Source organism: Sinocyclocheilus rhinocerous, unplaced genomic scaffold (genome assembly GCF_001515625.1).
Source record: "Sinocyclocheilus rhinocerous isolate Xijiao unplaced genomic scaffold, SAMN03320098_v1.1 scaffold1447, whole genome shotgun sequence".
Lineage (NCBI taxonomy): Eukaryota > Metazoa > Chordata > Actinopteri > Cypriniformes > Cyprinidae > Sinocyclocheilus > Sinocyclocheilus rhinocerous.
In genome coordinates, this window is record NW_015661886.1 from 140,053 (window position 1) to 153,800 (window position 13,748).

Genomic DNA, 13,748 nt, shown 5'->3' on the forward strand with positions numbered 1-13,748 from the left:
AGCTACAGCAGTGAGTATAGGTTGTTGCTCTCCATGGTACTGAACTCCAATTAAGGTTGGAATACACTATATGACTTTTCAATTAGGAACAGATTTTAAACCACAAGGCATCATACATTTACTGACTTGTTACTTACTGTAAATGGTTACAAAGGAAAACTAGGCATCATACACTGAATGACTGAGGATCACACGCTTATCAGACTTTCAAGTCCTTCCAAACACAACAAACTCACACAGAAGCATGTACCATACCTCTAGGTCTAGGAGATGCATGACAACAGAAAACAATTTGCTGCATCCAAAATGAAATACTTCCTTACTGTACAGTATGCAAAAAGCACTGCATGCTACATGACTTTTTACCAGATCTTTGCCCTGATTTACAGTCTGAACAAGTTGATGCTAGTTGCCAAAAGTCAGAGCCAGTCTAGATTTGAGCTGACACAGTAATGTATGACGCATTTTATGAATTTTATGAATATGAATTCAAACATGTTTGATATTTTGAGCTGATTTTTAAAACACTTCTTGTTATCATTTGTCATGCATCTCCTAGCAACAAGGCACGTGTTTCTGCATGAGTTTGTTGCGATTGGAATGACTTTTATGTAAAAGATTGGATGACCAATCATTTTCTCCTATTAAATTCGGATAAGACAGAGATATTACTTATTGGACCAAAAGACAGTACACAGAATCTCGTGGATTACAATTTGCAACTAGACGGGTGTACTGTTACTTCCTCTACAGTCAAAAATCTGGGTGTTATATTAGGTGCTATGGTGCCAAGTTTTTTTCTCTGAAATTATTTACAAACTCTGAAACTATTTTTCTGAACACATGGTGGAGACTGACACAGAAGAGAAGAAATTGGTTAATCAAGTCATTGGTTTGTTTTCTTTGCACACAAAAAGTATTCTCATAGCTTCATAACATTATGGTTGAGCCACTAATGTCACATGGACTATTTTAACAATGTCCTTACTACCTTTCTGGGCCTTGAACGTGTTAGTTGCGTTGCTGTCTATGCAGGGCCAGAAAGCTCTCGGATTCATCAAAAATATCTTAATTTGTGTTCTGAAGATGAATGAAGGTACCTTAAAATGAATGCTGACCAAGGTGATTTACAGTAAACTATAAAAAGATAACAAATGCTTTGTCTTCTGTTGCAACTCCCAGTATTTTCATTGGTGAAAGAAAAATATGAACAACATGAGGGTGAATAATTAATGACAGAATTTACATTTTGGGGTGAACTATCCCTTGGCAAAAGCTGTGTAGTGGTCCACATCTTCACCTCTCCTACTGAAGTGAGATAAAAATCAGAGGTCAGATCTCTAATGCATATTCACACTGTTTCTTTGATCATGTTAAAACAAATAGTATTTATGATTTATAATCTTTCACTGAGGCCCATCTTGCAGTGTTTTATTCCAGCAGGAGGTGGCGCCCTGTTCCACCAGTCGCTGTTCTTGTCACTTGTTCACTGTGCTGCACCTCTCACTGTGTCACAATATGCTGTTCAAAGGTTTGTCTCTCTTTACAGCACAGTAGGTCAGCTGCTCTGGCGTTCCAGTACCAAACCTGTCAGCGGCAGATGGCCGGCATCGCTCTGAGACATTTTTACAAATGTCAAGGTATTCAAGTCAAGTCATATTTATTTAGTGCTTTATACAACAGACATTTTCAAAGAAGCTTTGCAGTAATAAACAGCAAAATAAGTTGATGTTGCAATATCCATCAGTTATGAAACATTCAATTTCAGCTGTCAAGCAGCTCAACAGAAGACAGTAGTCTCATTATTCAGCTCAATTTGGTTCAGTGTTAATTAATTTCAGCTCAATAACTGTGTCACCGTTGCAAAGTTATGAAACAAATCCAATTCAGCTATAAGCAGCTCTACAGAAGACAATAGTGTCAATAATCCGCTCAATTTAGATTTGAAAAAAGAAAATAAAAATACATAGAAGCTGTTTTGGTTCATTTGTAAATAAATAGTTCATCCAAACATGAAAATCATCTTCCTCACCCCATGTTTTTCTAAACTCATATGACTTACTTTCACCCATGGAACACAGAAGATAATTAGGCACAATGTTTATGCCGAGTCAAGTTAAGCTTGGAGCTATGACAGAAGCATCATATTACAGAAGTAAAATGGGTCCTGAACTGTGTCATCTTAACATCTAGTGCAAGAATCTCCAACCCTGCTCCTGCAGATTTCAGCTCCAACCCCAATCAAACACACCTGAAGCAGCTATTCAAGGTGTTCAGGGCTACTTGATAAGAAGTGTTGGAACTGAAGTCCCCAAATCTCAATCCAATTGCGCATCTATGGGATGTATTTGACCAACAAATCCATGGGGGCCCCACCACACAACCTGCAGGACTTAAAGGATCTGCTGCTAATTTCTGCTAACTGTCTTGGTGCCAGAAACCACAGGACATATTCAGAGGTCTTGCCGAGTCCAGTGCACCAGAGATGATCTGGCAGCACGAGGTGGACCTACACAATATATTAGGCAGGTGGTTTTAATGTTGTAGAGAGTGGGAGACGCCAACAGAAATGCAGTACGGCAGTGCAAACCTGAAGTGAAGCATACCAGATAACACATTCCCCTCTGAAGTGCCCCTTTAAAAAGTTTCTCACATTATTCACATTCAGTTGAATCAATGTACTCGCTGATGTACTGTACATGTGGAAGAACAAAGTCTCTCTAGAAGAACAGACGGCTTATTTCTTTTGAATGGAGCATTTGTCAAATCCAGACAGCTCAAGTACTGTGTTTCTCTCCTCAGTTTGCCATCTGCACTTCAGTCTATATATTTTAGATCAGCTGTTAACAAATGATAAAAAGAAATAAAGTGAAAAATCCTTGATTCAAAAGCTTGATAAAAGGTCACCAGTTTCCACTGAGCACCTTTTGGCATTTTATTAAACATTTTTGTAAGTTTCTCCCCCCCTCTTGACCTAGTTTGCCAGCTGTTTTCCTTGTCTTGTCTTGTTCTAGAACTTAACCCACTTCAGATTTCTCAGTGTTTGGCACGGAAGTCTCAGCCGCGTTTGATCAATGAAAGACAACGATCCTGTCTATCGTGTCACGTGTGTCGTCTCTCAGCAGCATGACAGCCAGCTCTCCATGAGGCTGTGCTCGCAGAATAAAGATACGATTGTGTCTTTTCAAACCTCCTGCGACGTAGCACAAGGTCTGTGTGTGGCAGATGGGACTGAAATTAGAGGACATCCAAGCCTGCACTGGATCCGGCATGGATTGATCCTGTCATTCCTGTATTTGTGAGCAAAGTTGAATCTATAATTACATTTTAAAAGACAGAGGGTTAATATTCTGCCTCTATGGCCCAAACGCATCAAAACTCACCCTTGTGTCATTCCAAACTCATTCTTTTCTTGCATGAAACATATTGTAAAAGGAGATGTTAAGCAGAATATAAGTTATCCATACAGCATATGATTTATACTTATAAAAATTGCTTTGTGTGAGGAACAGATCCAAATTTAAATCATTATCAATGAATACAATTGGTTTGCACTTGTTTTGGCACCCTTGGACATGTTATGGTAGATTTGATGTCGATCACACAAAGCAGCACTGACAGCCTTGACTGAGGGGAAGATTATTGTGAATACAATCTGTTTTTAATCTCTTTTGTTTCACAAAAAGCTGTCCAGGAGACTTTTAAATAAAGCACTGACTCTTGAGAAGTGGGACAAAACAGGGTGCAATATTGAAAAAATATTCAGACTTGTACTCAGACAAATGAAACTACATTGTCGTATCTTACATGTACTAAGCTACTATGCATTGATGCAACCTCACAATTTTTCTTTTCTTTGAAATCTTATGAAACACACACGTGCCCTTGAAAAACAACCTTGCTTTGATATGAGATATTATTGAGTGTTGCTTTTGATAAAACAAGCTCTTTTTCATCATTTAAAAAAAACTTTTTATCCATTTTATAGCATATGAATGATTAGACCCTTCTCTGTGGACACACTGTTTTAGATGCAGTGAGAAGACAATAAGTGTCAAAGATTCGATATAATAATGATAAAATTAAATTGAAGGTGATAATTGTGTTAAATACATTCTGTTATTAATCCCTCATAACATTTACACCTATTTTCATTTTTAAACCTAATAGCAGTTACAATTGCTGGACATGTTTTGTCCCATGTCTCAAGAATCAGTGAAAGCACATAAGTTATGGTATTTTTATATGGTACAAGTTTAAAGGCAGAGTGAGTGATTTTTCAAAAACACTTTAAAAACTGATTCGGGCCGAATCGCAAAACAAACTTGTAGCCAATCAGCAATAAGGGGCGTGTCTACTCGTGATGTGGAGGAGAGAGCTTTCAGTGCATGGGAATTATGGTATTTTTATATGGTACAAGTTTAAGGTACTTTTAAAGTGTTTTGTTTTTAAGTCCCCATTCACTTTCATTGTATAGATAACAGAAGCTTGGACAATCTGCCTGATATCTCCTTTTCTTTTATAAACTATTTTTATTTAGGCATACTTCATCCATCATAGTCGTCACCATTTATTCATCCTCATGCCGTTCCACTTGGAGTTATCAAAATAGGGGCAAGACCCTTTTGGGGTAGGGGCATGTTTGTTTTGGTGATTTCAAATATAAACATTGGCTACCAGAAATCCCTCACTCTGCCTTTAAGGTACTTTTAAAGTGTTTTGTTTTTCAGTCCCCATTCACTTTCATTGTATAGATAACAGAAGCTTGGACAATCTGCCTGATATCTCCTTTTCTTTTATAAACTATTTTTATTTAGGCATACTTCATCCATCATAGTCGTCACCATTTATTCATCCTCATGCCGTTCCACTTTGAAAGACAGACACCTCTCATATTTCATTTTCATTTGTGTTCCGAAGATTAACATCAGTCATATGGTTTTGAAACAACATGAGGGTGAATGACTGATAACCAAACTATGAACTATCCCTTTAAGAAACTGGACAGGCAGTTTCAGGGAGAGAAGATGAAGAAACCTTTCCTGCAAATGAGAGCACATACCTAATTATTAGATAGTGATCCTTCACATTATGCATTTATTTTACAGAAAAAGTGGCAAAACAACAGTAAGATAATGTTTTAAACAGCAATAAAGGATACTTTGTGAGGTGGCCTCCACACTAAGGTGATGACTTACTACAGCTGCATCTCATTGTCCCTGTCACATGCATTAAAGAGTGGTGGACTCGGCACGTGAGACCAAATCTCACACGCCTGTTCATCTCCTGCCGTGCTAACTAAAGAACCCGGATCTTGAAGGACAGCTCCTCCCATAGCATCATCCTGTGTTGTCTATGTATCCGGCACATGGCACAAGCTTCAGGAGGAACTGCTGCTGCCAAACGCGGAGCTGCAAACGTGTTAACCTCTCCAGTTCACATGTGACAGCACTCGCCTCAGGTGCCGGTCTCTCTCTCTCTGTGCTGACTGATTTCATGCTGTGGCTTTAAACAGCCCATATAATCCTGTTTTATGTTATACACAAATAACACATTTGTCTGTTTTCTGTGAGTCATCCTCAGGAAACGCTGCCATTTGCACCCCATTTGTGTCCTCATGACTTAGACTGTTACAGTTAACAGGTTACATTACAACTTAGTCACATTATTTGATACATTGGACTCGGTTTAGTGTGTAAAGTACTGTAAATGTTAAAATAATTAATAATATTGTAATGTTTTCCGTCTGAATGCCTTCCAATTTGCATTTAACCATTAGTCTATAATATCCTCTCTTCTGTGGGGTGACGAGCCGTCCTATTTACTTTAGCCGCATTTAGCTGCATTTAGCCACGAAACTTGCTAACTAGCACATTATTAGGAAAGGCGATTTGCAAAGATTCATAAAAGAACCTTACAGTCACTTCTTCTGTAGGTGAGGCTGGATCACAAATGATTTGCGTGGACATAAACGCATTTAGGCAGATCGGGGGCGCATTCCCTTCAAAAACAAATGTAATCCACTGCGTCTTCAGCAGTCCACTGCTGTCGGTAATAAATGACGACTGCTATGTTCAAAATAGGGGCTTTCGCACCACTCGGGCTGTTTTCCTGGTTGCATTCGCACCGGCAGCAGGAACTCTGAAACGGCTAACAGCGAAGTCTTTATGCACGGCATTTACATACGTCAACAACGAGTGAATGGAGAATGCCATGATCGGAGCTGTTTTTGTTGTGTGTTTTAGGTTTCGTGATAACGGAGATGGAATGTAAATGCAGAATTTATGCGACTGAAAGAGGAAAAAGTTGGGCTAAGAGACGAAATCTCATATGACAACTTGCAGTGTTACATATCGAGACAAGAACACAACCCTGCAGACAACATGTAAATGCCGTTATCGCTGTTTTCCATGTTCATGGAGTAAGTATTTTTACATGGCTTTTTAAAAATGCTGGGTAGCCGGTGCTTCGTATGCGTTTGGCCAATCAGTGTGCACTTACGTCACCGGTAGTTCCTGTCGAACTGTTTTAGACCCTACTCTGAAGTAGGATCTAATTTAGTTCCTCCAAAGTTCCTAGAACTAAAACCGTCCCTAGTTCCTGCGTTGCGAACACGCCAAAAAGCGGGTACTTCCGCCAATAGTTCTAGGAACTATGAAAGGTTCCTCTGGTGCGAAAGCCCCTTATTACATCCAACAACGGATCACCTCAATCGCTTAGGAGCCATTCTTGTCTACACCTGCTCCAGCGTCGAAATAATGGCGGACTAATGACAGCTCACTCAGGGCTGGTCTAAGGTAAGACGCTAGTGTCAATCAACAATCGTGGGAGGGGCCTGGGTCTGTGTGATGTCTCATAGCCAAGAAGCTGAGAACGGCTTGATTTGAGAAAGGGGATAATATTTATAGAGGTAACAAAAAATCACTGAGTGGATTTTTATCATTATAGCGTGGTTGTGTACACACACTGCCAACACACATTTATGTTCAAACAACATGTAAAAGTGAATTTTGCATCCGATGACCCCTTTAAATATTTTTTATATCTTACTGTATATAAATTTTTTTATATCTTTTATATCTTACTGTTTATATCTAATGAGTTATGATTGCAAGTCATAGTTATAAACATCAAAAGTCATTATAACTGAAAAATATATATACTTGTTGACCACTAATTCTCTTATGGTGGTCTGCCAATATGTATCGCACAGTTATGCCCTGTTACTTCATTCCTGTTGTGGGAAAATATGACTTCTTGAAAGTTAGTAACCTGTTCAATTGAAATGCTGAAAAAAAAAAGACGAAATGGCACCATTTCCTGATCACGACCCCTGTGCTCTACATGGGTGGAGTGTCACAATTGGCCATTACAGCTATCAGATGCTTGCTTTCAGTGGAAGTAGCTCTTTCACAGAGATTGCTCATTGTTCTTGGTTCCTGAGCGGTGAGAGTTGGTCCCAGAGGGAATTGCTGTAATTTGGGGACTGTTTTTTGAACCCGTGGGTCTGAGACGAGGAGAACGTGTTTCTGTCTTGGATTCCATTGTTGCTGGGCGCCACATAAACAACAGACCACCAGCGTCACAGTCTGTCTGTCTGCCGCTCACGAAAAACAGCCAAGATATTAGCCGTCTCATTCTCTCCAGAGTGCCCTTCCACTATCCAAACACTCATGTGCCAAGCCACCATTATGTAACATTTATCTTTATCAAATCCATCACTGGCAGTGAGAGAAAGCCCAAGAGGTGGCCTTTTCATAATCACCAGGAGAATATGCTTCACAGCAATGTAAAAGAAAGGAGAGAGGAACTGACAAGTAGTGAATTTTGCACTTGGCAAAACTGAAGGAGTCACCGCTCAGGATTGCAGTCATGAGTTAATGGGCATTTGGAGTGCAGTGCACTTTGGGGGATTGGGTCTGACACCTTGATGGGACAGAATTACAGCCGATGACAGCGACACTCCGGGACGCGCCATCAGAGCTAGTCACTCACACGCTGAGGATTTACCACATAAATCATCATCAATTTAACTGACAGTCAAAGCCACAAATCCATTCAATGACTATTATTGAGAATTCCTGACTCTTGTAGGAAAGTTTTAATAGCTGAAGGTAAAGAGTGTTGTTTCTTTGTCACCATCAAGTTTCTACAGGGGATTTCGCAGCGGAGGAACCTTTTCGTAGTTCCTAGAACTATTGGCGGAAGTTCCTGCTTTAAGGTGTGTTCGCACCGCAGAAACTAGGAACATATTTAGTTCTAGGAACTCGATTTGGGGGAACTAAATTAGCTGTTTCTTCAGAATAGGGTCTAACACAGTTCTATAGGAACTACCAGTGACGTAAGTGTCAAATGCATACGAAACACCGGCTACCCGGCATTTTTAAAAAGCCTTATAAAAATATTTACTCCACAAACATGGAACAGCGGTAGTGGCATTTACCTGTTGTCTGCATCGTTGTGTTCTTTTCTCAAATAAAGACGTCACTATTGGCCGATAGTTCCTAGAACTATTGGCGGAAGTTCCCGCTTTAAGGTGTGTTCGCACCGCAGAAACTAGGAACATATTTAGTTCTAGGAACTCCATTTGGGGGAACTAAATTAGCTGTTTCTTCAGAATAGGGTCTAACACAGTTCTATAGGAACTACCAGTGACGTAAGTGTCAAATGCATACGAAACACCGGCTACCCGGCATTTTTAAAAAGCCTTATAAAAATATTTACTCCACAAACATGGAACAGCGGTAGTGGCATTTACCTGTTGTCTGCATCGTTGTGTTCTTTTCTCAAATAAAGACGTCACTATTGGCCGATTAAGAGTTCCTGCTGCTGTTGCGAATGTAACCAGGAAAATGGTATGAGGGGGAAATTGGTTCTCTAGGAACCACCCTGCTGGCTAGTTCCTAGAATACGAGGGGGAAATTGGTTCTCTAGGAACCACCCTGCTGGCTAGTTCCTAGAACTGAGTAACTAGAACTGTGCTGTGCTAAATCCCCTTATGTTGGTCTCTTGTCTGGTCTCCTTCAGTGTAAGCCCATTTAATTATCTGCTTGGTGAAAATCTAAAGTCTGATTGCTCAGAAAAGTAGAAGCACACCTGTCCTCAACAATTCATATAAATAACTAGATTTTTACACTTAAAATGTAAAAACTATTGAGTAGTGATTGGCCTAGCAAGACTTATTGCCATTATGTTGGCAGCGATGCCATAGAAGTACCATTTTGGGTTCCTCAAAGAACTTTTCAGTGAACAGCTCTTAAAAGAACCATTTTATTAATCGATCGATGGATTGATTGATTGATTGATTGATTGATTGAACATTTTAATAATCTGAAGAACCTTTTTGGAATGAAAAGATTCCATGGATGTTAAAGGTTCTTCATGGAACAACTGATTCAGTAAAGAACCATTGTTTTTCAGAGTGTATATATGAACATATAAATTCATACTTTTATTCAGAAACGATCCAGTAAATTAATATTTAAAATGAATGCTGTTCTTTTGAACTTTCTATTTATCAAATCATCCTGAAAAAAAAACAAGCAGTAAAAAATGTTTTTAACATAGATAATAGTAAGAAATATTTCTTGAGCAGCAAATCAGCACATTAGAATGATTTCTGAAGGATCATGTGACACTGAAGCCTGGAGTAATGATGCTAAAAATTCAGCTTTGCATCACAGAAGTAAATTAAATTTTAAAATATATTAAAGTAAAACTTGGTGAGCAGAAGAGACTTCTTTCAAAAAAATGTTTTTTTTTTACCTACCGACCCCAAAGTTTTGAACAGTATACAAAGAACTGAAGATGAACAGAAATGATTTCAAACAGGACTTGAGACCGAAAGAGCAGTCTGGCTTTGCACACACAATACAGTATTGATTCTGAAGTGTTTCGAACAATGCAATCCAGCACAGCACTCACATTGTGCGCCATGTGACTGTTACACAGTGCGCACTTACTGACAAAAACTGCTTCATCATGTGTAAGAGCAATGGAGAAATTCATTGTTCATTGTTGTTAAGGCCAGTGACATGCACATTTAACAGGTGACTTCACAGGAGACGTCTTCATCATTCAAAGCAGAATCTGCAAGCGTAGAATGAAAGGCGCTCTGATGCTCACGAGCCTCGCTGCGATTTAAGCGTGCTCCCAAAGCACGTTTGTGGACGTGTGTGTGTGTGTGTGTAACTCTCGCTCACCATGGCTACAGCTGTGACACAGGTGAGGTTGTGGAGCCTTAGGGAGCTCATTAAAAGATTTTGAAGGAATTTATTTTACGCTGTAAAGGACAGCGTATTGATAACACACAAAAACTTCACTAATAACATCCCAATCTGGGGGTTTGTAGACACAAAGCTGAGTACTATTCAAAAGTTTGGACACACAAGCCGGCAAAGATGTGATTAAGTCAGTCCAAGTTCAGTATATGAAAATATAAGCCAATATTCATGTCTGCAAAGTGGTGAAAACATGCAAACAAGGTTTACCTTCTTAATTGTGTAAATAACACAACAGAATGATCTAAAAGGCGCAACACAGCTTTGGTGTTTGAGAGTGACATATTTAACCAGTGCACAATGTTCTTCTCTCTTGAGTTAGTTCCGGTTTTCAAATGTGATTGGCAGAGCAGTGATCCAAAAGTTGATTTTTTTTTACCGTTTGTATCATTCAGTTTGCCTGAGTTTGTAAATTCCGGATCAGTCCCATCATTAAATCCAGTCTATTCCAGACCTGCTATTAGTCTGGTTTTTGGTGACACACAAAATAAATGGTCAAGATCAAGATCATTTTTATTTATACAGAACCTTAAAATGAATGCTGACCAAGGTGATTTACAGTAAACTATAAAAAGATAAGGTGAGGTTGTGGAGCCTTGGGGAGCTCATTAAAAGATTTTGAAGGAATTTATTTTACGCTGTAAAGGACAGTGTATTGATAACACACAAAAACTTCACTAATAACATCCCAATCTGGGGGTTTGTAGACACAAAGCTGAGTACTATTCAAAAGTTTGGACACACAAGCCGGCAAAGATGTGATTAAGTCAGTCCAAGTTCAGTATATGAAAATATAAGCCAATATTCATGTCTGCAAAGTGGTGAAAACATGCAAACAAGGTTTACCTTCTTAATTGTGTAAATAACACAACAGAATGATCTAAAAGGCGCAACACAGCTTTGGTGTTTGAGAGTGAAATATTTAACCAGTGCACAATGTTCTTCTCTCTTGAGTTAGTTCCGGTTTTCAAATGTGATTGGCAGAGCAGTGTTCCAAAAGTAGAATTTTCACTGTTTGTATCACTCAGTTTGCCTGAGTTTGTAAATTCCAGACCAGTCCCATCATTAAATCCAGTCTATTCCAGACCTGCTATTAGTCTGTTTTTTGGTGACACACAAAATAAATGGTCAAGATCAAGATAATTTTTATTTATACAGAACCTTAAAATGAATGCTGACCAAGGTGATTTACAGTAAACTATAAAAAGATAACAAATGCTTTGTCTTCTGTTGCAACTCCCAGTATTTTCATTGGTGAAAGAAAAATATGCGTAAAGCAATCAACCTTTTGTGGACTTTTGTGTGATACTGTTTAAATAAACGAGGACTGTGATTTTATAGAGGACTCTGAGTCCCGCATAATCTATTTAGTCAAGCACACATGCATGGACTATATTATTAGGCTCAACATAAGCCGCCTTTGCTCACAGTCCTCATCCCGTCATCTGAGCTATTCAGCACACACACATACTGATCACAGAGTCAGAATTTCTGTGCTTTCTGTGCAGGACATAATTAAATGTTCTCAGATAAAACCGTTAAAGCAATCTCCTTCATGGCCACCCCGCACAACAATAACTTAGTTACCTGCATTCAATTTCTGATTCTGAAGCGTTTTTGCCGCCTCTGGTGTCCTCACATGTTTTCCACTGATTTCACTGAGAAATCTTCCTAGCCTTAGATCACTTTACTCGGTTTAAATATCAGCCCACAGCAGAGTATGAGTTGATTGAGTGAATGGTGCATTATAGCGATTAATCAGAGTAATTTGGCGCGAGTTAAGCTGCTTTACATCCCTCACATAAACAGAACGACAGGCCTCCACAAAGACACATGCAGATATACAGGCATACATACTGTTTATATATAGTAAGTATTCTGTTATTATATACACACATTACAGACTATTACTGTTTTGCATATTACATATTTATCTTTAGATTTAACATGAATTGGGGCGACTGCCACTAACTGTGTGCTACACTGTCACAGAAACTATATCTCATTTAGCTTTTGAGAGAGAGAGAGAGAGAGAGAGAGAGAGATAACTCTAAGAAACTTTAACCGTTGTAAAAGTGTGGGCTTTATATTTAACAGGTAGATTTTAATATAAATCCTCATTTGTAAGTCGTTTTGGATAAAAGCATCTGCTAAAAGACTAAATGTACATGTAAATGTAAAATGGACCACAGTTAACTGTAAATGAGTTATTAAATGATTAATATTTAGCAAAAAAAAAATTTAACTTTCAGAGCACTTTTATTTAGAGCATTTTATTAAATGTTCATTTTTAATTATTTTGAACTTTCAACTGCCAAACACATTTTCTTAGTATTTTTGTCTTGTTTTCTATAAATATCTAAGCATGTTTGTATCAAGATAGATTACAAAAATCATCAAAATCGTATTCGTTTTTGCTTAAAAAAGAAAAAGAAAAAGAAAAAAATATATCTGCTAATGGGGCTAGAATAATAATTTTGTTTTCCCTTTGACTGAGATATTTTTCTTACCCCATTGGTAGATATTGTTTTGTTTTAAGCAAAAAAACAATACAATTTTGACTTTATTTATTTATTCATTCAGAAAACAAGACTTAATATCTTAAGTCATTTCGCTTCTCAAGTAAATGTCGTTATTCAAGAATGTTTAGATATTTATACTAGAAACAAAGACAAAAATACTAAGAAAAAAAAAATTTGCAGCGCGGGAGGCTAACACCACTTAGCACACATTTACCTCATTATTATCTTTATGATTCATTTTATTTTAGTAACCAGTTAGGCTGCTTTCTGTCTAGTTGCCTGTTTTTATTGTATCATCCACAAATTCAGGACTGGGGGACCAAATGTAATATGCATCCCAAATCCAAAATACTCACTCGTTTTCTTGACTGCGGGGACTATTATGTCTGTTCCTCATGTCCTGCGTCTCTAAGCACCTCCTCATGCAAGAAGAAATCTGTACGGAGACAGAACGTACCAACCTCAGCGGTCCATCGCTTTATTCTCTGATTGGTCGGTTAGCGCAGCGGACTGATACATCTTTGTCTCATTCTGTTCTCTGGTTTGTTGAGTTTTGCGGTGGGCGTGTGCAGCGCTCCCTCAGTCTGTTCTCTGATTGGTCGATAATACGGTGGGCGGGGACAGCCCTACCTTATAATTTATCAACAACATAAGTTAACTGCAAGTGTTTCCACATGGTGACCAATGAATGAATCAATGACCATGACTTCAATAACGAATTACTCACCTTTCGAGAGGTTTTTTTAAGAAGGTTTTCTCTTAAGAAGGCCTACTAAATATTTCATTAATGGAAAATGTATTTTCCTGACTTTTCCATTACCTACTTCTCTATGCCTGGAACAAGTGTATATATGTCCAGGTTTTTCTTGACTGCGGGGACTATTATGTCTGTTCCTCATGTCCTGCGTCTCTAAGCACCTCCTCATGCAAGAAGAAATCTGTCCGG

The 13,748-nt window shown here is 38.5% G+C and overlaps 1 protein-coding gene across 1 annotated transcript in view; it reads left to right on the plus strand.

Moving 5' to 3' along the window:
* The first annotated feature begins 12,110 nt into the window (after positions 1 to 12,110).
* The window catches only part of unm_sa1261 (un-named sa1261), a 24,977-nt gene continuing 23,339 nt past the window's right edge, over positions 12,111 to 13,748 (plus strand). Inside the window, exon 1 of the mRNA XM_016536520.1 lies at positions 12,111 to 12,149. The gene's annotated coding sequence lies outside the window, so the exon portion shown is untranslated. The remainder of the gene's footprint in view (positions 12,150 to 13,748) is intronic.